Here is a 6,933-nt window from a genome sequence, read left to right as displayed (position 1 = left end):
GAGTAGAGACACAGGCAATGCAAACGAAAGGAATGAAGAGGAGACATTAGAAATCAAATGAAGGTGGCATCATTATGCAGCTATGATGAAACAAAAAGGATCGAGTTTGATGCAGGCAGTGTCACAAAGAGCAAGACTTTTGCCATATTTATCTACCACATCTGGAAATTATAGAGAGTATTTGAGTGTATATGGATTGTGACACTTGAGAGAGATGATTAGGGAAAGGAATAGTTCATTAGGCCCTTCCAGTGTTTACCCATTGTTAATATGCACATGCTATCACATTTTACATCTGTGTCAACCTCTGTGATGGCGTCTGGGGGTCTAGAGGTAACTGCCTAAATGAAAAACATCCAATTCTCTATGCCTTAATTAGAAATGTTCTGACTGAAACCAAGAAAATGGTGCCCTGAATTGTAGACACATTTGTAGGTCTTTAAAAAATACATGTTATTTTGACTAGCAGCTGCATTCCTGCTCTCTGAGGGAAAACCTGACGTTATGGCCACCCAGTCAGGCATGGAGAAGGAGCAGATGCAGCAGGAGGGCGCGGTGGTCGGAGGGCAGAACAAGGAGGTTGCCCCTGTCTCTGGCGATGGCTGTGGGACCGGGAATCAAGATCTGGCCGCCTCTGTCCCACCGTCTCCGGCGACGCGTCTCCCTGGGGCAGCGCCGCCCTGAGGAGCGACACTGCTGTTTCCAACACCGCAGCCGCCACCGCCGCCGCCATTTTCGTGGCTGCCCTCCATGGCTGCCGTGCCGGGGAAGAGGCATTCTGACCTCCAAGGCTGCCGCAGGCCTCACCAAGTCCTTGGATGTGTGATGCCCAACGGGGACAGCCAGGCCGCTGTGGGGCCACCCCCAAAGGCCACTGGCCACGCCGACGAGCACCCGGCCCAGACCAAGAGACCCGGAAACAACCGTCATAGGAAGCAGCCTGGCTGTGACCAGACTGTCCCTGCTCAGAGGCCTCCAGGGCGGCGTCTGTTTCCTGGGCCTTTGCAGCCATCTTCTCCAGGGTCCCAGCCCAGCAGCCGTTGCCATTCCGGGGCTACTGTGTCGAGTCAGGCAACGCAGCCAGGCCCTGCACTCCTCAGCCATGCATCTGGGCCAAGCCCTGCTTGCCGAAGCCGCATCGCCCCGCCAGGTCCTGCTCTCCGCAGACGTGCATCTGGTTCAGGCCCTGCCATCCGACGCTGCACCACCCAGCCAGGTCCTGCTCTTCCCCGCCGCGCCACTCAGCCAGGCCCAGCTCGCCTTGGCAGTGCACCCGCGCCGGGCTATGATCTCCGCAGCCGAGCCACCCCGCCAGTCCCTGCTTTCCGCAGAGGTGCATCCGGGCCAAGCCCTGCCCTCCAACGCCGCGGCAACCCCCCATGCCCTGCCCTTCGCGGCCGCACAGCAAGGTCAAGCCCTGCTCCTCACAGCACCAGCATGACGCCAGGCACTGTCCTCCGGAGCCATTCCACCCAGCGAAGATCAGCCCTTCTCAGCCGCCGCTCTCCGCCTGGTTCAGCCGATGAGAATACTCTTTCCCATGGCGCTGGCTTACGACAGCTGGCCTTTCAGAGCAGCTCAGGCTCTTCTGATCCTGAGGTCCCAAGACGTACTTCCCCGCCTGGTTGGCATGCAGTCCGTATGCGTGCCTCCTCACCCTCACCCCCTGGGAGGTTCTTCCTTCCCATCCCTCAGCAATGAGAGCTCCTCCTCCTCTGGTGCTTCCAACTCCTCCTCCCAGCTAAGTTTTCTGGGCAGAGTTCCTCTTCCTCTTCCCCCAGGTTTTGGGGCCTGAGATCTATCTCCACTCTTAGCCCTGATAGCCTTAGGCGTGCCTTGATGCCAGAGCTTTATGTTCCGAGCCCCGCCCTTCCAGGAGAGCAGGCGGAAAGAAAGCACAGCACACCCCACTACACCACCTGAGCTGTGACGCTCTGTGAGCATCATCTAAGATTCGCAGAAGGAATCAACATCTACCCACTTTGTGAATGGCCTGCCTGCCCTGTGGTTACCTGTGAGGTCTCCCAAAGTTTCAGCCATTAACCAAAATCCTGAGTAGTTTTGAAGCCTCCCCTCCCCATAACTCCCTCACATAGCATTTACCTGCTGTTGGCCTTTGATTCTGGGCTACCTTCTTTCTCAAGAGAGTTTGCCTTTGCCCTTGAGCTGAGATTTCTATTTTCCAAGTTGCCTCTCCATAGTGAAATATTTTAATTAGTAAAATAAAAGTGTTGGTTTTGTTTTAAAAAATATGCATTTTATTGAAATATAATGAATTAATATTTGGCATATGGAAAAAGTGTTGGTATGTTTGCTTATATAGTCATATGATCTACAATTATAAACAGGAGCTTAATCAACCTCAGGTGAACTTCAGTGACTCCAATTCGCCTACCTACCTCACTGGATGTATCTGGAGAGCCATCTATCGTATACTGATACTGGGAATTGCTACCTAAGCTTTATTTCACTTTGGACCATTCTAGATACAGTGGATAAATGATAATAGATTGGTGAGAGATGGATGGTATATAGATAGACAAAATGCTTCAAAAATTGAAAACGATATGCTACCATAAACTTTTACTGAACGTGTGATAGGATATTACTTTCGTTATAGGTTCAAAAATCTTAACTATGTACTAATTGTTTAGATAAATCAATTTGCAAAAAATCATTTAGTGAACTGACCAATTAGGGAAAGAAAAAGTCACAGAAAGTCAATTCAGCACAAATCCGGTACCAATACAGTACAAGTTGTAAAGGCATGCTTCTAATCTTCCACATTATTTGAAGAATCCATTTGGGCAAATTACTTAAACTCTTTCTGCCTCACTTTACTTATCTCTACGGGTGGTAAAATAGGACCTCCACATTGGATTATTTTTGATGATTAAAGCCTAGTTATTTTTAACTTACAAAATGATCATTACCAAAAATTTATTCACAAAATTACTCTGTCAACTACTTTCTTATTCACTGTGGCATGGGATATTTTACTACCTGTGATATTCTTTAAAATCATCACATAGCTTAATATAACTAATATTAGTATAGCTGAAATTATTTTGCCACTGCAGAACAAAATTTAGTTAATTCCAGAGTATAATTTTCAGTACTTTGGGAAGTATGACATTGTGAAATGAGAGTTATATAGATATTTTTTGAAATTCAAGGATAATACATGAAGCAAGTTTCTTTCTCCAATAGATTTTCACAATATTTAATGTCTGTTTTTTCTTATTTACCGTCTTCTTAGCTTGCTTGATAGAAACACTACTTAGTATGTCATTTAAGCATATGAAATATGCTCAGTATTTGGAAGCAGAAATAAACATACTTTTATATTATCATTTTATTCAATAAAACAGGGACAATTTTGGCTACTAAACAAATATAACACAGTTGCTAAGATGAAAGAGCTATTGGGAAATTGAAACCTCAAAAGGATATTCAAAACAATTTGAAACCTGTTGAACTAGTAATCTGTAAACTTTATAAGCATGTAACATATACAAAATTTTGGTGAATCAAAATTTTGTTCAATTAGTTTTTAGTGAACTGGTATTCATTGAATTGATTTTAGCTCAATACATGTCTGATTCACAGGATTTCCCACACACATGTACATACACCCATACCATCCACACTTACAACATTAGAAGAACTAAAATTTGAAGGTTTGGTATGAGTCATATTGCAAATACGTTATTATCCATGTTACTGATATTCTCATTGCTTAAGAGTGTAAAGGTCATTTCTTCTAATAGTGCAGCATGGATATATTCTTTCCATCCTTTGTCAAGCAGAGACAAAGTTATCTTAGTCATGAAGGTGAGGATCAGAGAGATAAAGTCATGATATAGTTGGGAGACACCCAACCATTGAGAAATTTCCAGAAATAAAGATTTTAGTTTTGTAATTATTTCCAAATAATGAAACAAGGAAAATAAGCACCTTCTTTTAGATGATTGGAGGTGGAGAATGCCACTTTTAATAGTCTTCCCAAAGACTATGGTGAACTACTGGGCACTATAAGAAACCAGATGAAAAACACTGGCAGTCATTGTAGACATTTTTTAAAAGGTGATTTTCTAGACCATTACTGAAGCTGATTAATTCCAGGAATTGTACTAATGACAACTTGTGGCAAAGGTAAGGTTTTGTGATTAATGATAGTGATGGATTTAAACATGGAATTAGAAAACATTTGACTTCAATATTACACCTGATGGTGTAACTTGCTCTAACATTTTTAACATGAATTGGGAAAATAGATTTGTTGGACACAGGGCTGTACAAACCTTCATTTTATAGAAAGAGCAGTATCACCAAAGCACAATTAACAGAATATGCTGTGTAAGAATCAAATCCTGGACATTAAGCTAGATGAACTGACAGCATGAAACTTTTGGACTGTTTTTCCCAGCATAGATTAAGTTTGTTCTTTGTGTGGGAAAAAGGACACAGAAAAATATTTGAAGACCAGCAAGAAGGAATGTAGCATAGACAAGAAGTGTTTACTAAGGAAACCATGTTTCCCTCCATTACTCATCCATCATTCTCTGATATGTGTTTTTCTAGTAAGTCTTAACCTATAATTTATTTTCAACCTTTACAAATTAATTATTTATGATTTTTGAACTGGTTTTATGCTTTCTATTCATTTCTTTACATTTTCCCTCTCTTTTATGTTTTTATGGCTTACATTGGTTTTTTAGCTCTTGTGTTTTAATTTAGTCTTCATTGATGAAATATTTTCTATAATTTCAAATTGTAATTGGGTATGTATGATATTTTCTCCACATCTTTTTTCTTAATCTTTATTAAAATGTTGATTATTTTCTAATTATGCTTTTTTGGATTATAGATTTTTTGTTCTATTAATATATTTAGATGTTCTTCAAATACTTTCCAACATATGTGCTCATTTTCTGTTTTGGTGTCACATTTTTATAATCCTTGCAATATTTCAAAATTTTTATTATTATTATATTTGTTATGGTGATATGTGATCAGTGACCCTGGATGTTGTAATCAAACCCAAGTTCAACTGCTCACCTGTCAAAAGCCAAACACAGGAGAGGAGCAATGGTGGAAGGAAAGCAGGTTTATCTGGAGAGCCAGTAATCTGAGAAGATGGTGGACTATTGTCCTAAAGTACTGTCTTAAGTAAGAGCATATTTCAGGGCCTTTTTATTTTAAGGCTAGGCAAAGAGAAAGAGGTTGTTTTAAGAGGTGACTAACAACCACAGACATCTGGGCACCAGTGAGGGTTTGAGTAGACTGGGAATGTCTTTCAACTTGGTCAGATCACAATGCTCATATATATCTTCAATAAAACATAGTTAGTTGTTTTCATACTTTCTCTTTAATCCCAGAGTTAGTTTTAAAACCTACATGATTGCTGTTTTTGCATATTATCTCAGTGCTCTAAAATTATCCTAGTCTACATGCAGGAATGGGTAAAGACCTCTTAAACAAAGCTAGAGTGAGAGTTATGTTAGTTTTTTGCTGTACTCTTGTTAGGTTGTTACTATTGTAATGGTTTGGAGGCACCATAAATTGTACCTATATAAGACAGTGAAATCAATCAATACATATCAATTTTCTGCTCCCCCACCAACAGCTCTCTCCCTCATCTCTCTATTTCTACTCAGGCCTCCCTAGTTCCTGAAATAGAAGAATATTGAAATTAGGACAATTAATAGCCCTATAATGGCTCTAACTATTCAACTGATATGAAGAGTCACATGTCCCTCACTTTAAATCAAAAGATAGAAATGAGTAAATTTATTGAGGAAGACATGTTGAAAGCCAAGCTAGGACAGAAGCAGAGAGAGACTGAAAACTAGGTCTCTTATACCTAACAGTTAGCCAAATAGAGAAAGCAAAAGAAAAGTTCTTGAAGGAAATTAAAAGTGCGACACCAGTGAACGCATGAATAAGAAACTGAAACAGCCTTATGCTGATGTAGAGAAAGTTTGAGTGGTCTCAATGGAAGATCAAACCGGACACAACACTCTGTTTAGCCAAAACCTAATTCCAAGCAAGACGCTAACTCTTCAATTTAACGAAGGCTAAGAGGGTGAGGAAGCTGTAGAAGAAAAGCGGATGGTAGCAGAGGTTCGTTCATGAGGCGTAAGGAGAGGGGCCACATCTTCATAACATAAACGTGCAAGATGAAGCAGCAAGTGCTGCTGGAGAAGCTACAGCAAGTTATCCAAAAGATCTAGTTAACATCACTGATGCAGGTGGCCACACTAAAAGGACTTTTTTTAATGTAGACAAAACTGCCTTGTATCAGAAGGAGATGCCATCTAGGACTTTCATAGCTAGAGAGAAGTCAATGCTTGTCTTAAAAGCTTCAAAGGGCAGACTGATTCTTTTCATAGGAACTAACGTAGCTATGACTTTATGTTGAAACTGATACTCACTGACCACTTTAAAAATCCTAGGGAAAACATTGATGCTAATTCTACTCTGATATGTTATATAAATGGAAAAAAATAAAAGCCTGGATGACAGCACATCTCTTTACAACATGGTTTACTGAGTATTTTAAACCCCCTGCAGAGACCTACCTCTCAGGCAAAAAGAAAAAAAATATTCCTTTCAAAATTTTACTCCTTATTGACAATGTACCTAGTCACCCAAGAGCTCTGATGGAAATGTACAAGGAGGTTAATGTTGCTTTCATGCTTACTAATGCAACATCCATTCTGCAGTCAATGGATGAAGAAGTTATTTCAACTTTCAAGTCTTATTATTTAAGAAATACATTTTGCAAAGCTATAGCTGACATAAATAGTGATGCTTCTGATGGATCTGGGACAAGGAGTTGATTCCAACACTAATGAATGACTTTGAGGGGTTCAAGAATTCACTGGAGGAAGCAACCACAGATGTGCCAGAATAGCCATATGAAAGATA

General features: G+C 40.8%; 1 pseudogene; it reads left to right on the top strand.

Moving 5' to 3' along the window:
- Positions 1-504: 504 nt before the first annotated feature.
- LOC106998662 (EZH inhibitory protein-like) lies at positions 505-1,930 on the top strand (annotated as a pseudogene).
- The last annotated feature ends 5,003 nt before the right edge of the window (positions 1,931-6,933 follow it).

The sequence above is a fragment of the Macaca mulatta genome, chromosome 6 (genome assembly GCF_049350105.2).
Source record: "Macaca mulatta isolate MMU2019108-1 chromosome 6, T2T-MMU8v2.0, whole genome shotgun sequence".
In the NCBI taxonomy this organism is placed as follows: domain Eukaryota; kingdom Metazoa; phylum Chordata; class Mammalia; order Primates; family Cercopithecidae; genus Macaca; species Macaca mulatta.
The sequence above is the reverse complement of the archived record's forward strand: the minus strand, read 5'-3'. Positions and strand labels throughout refer to the sequence as shown.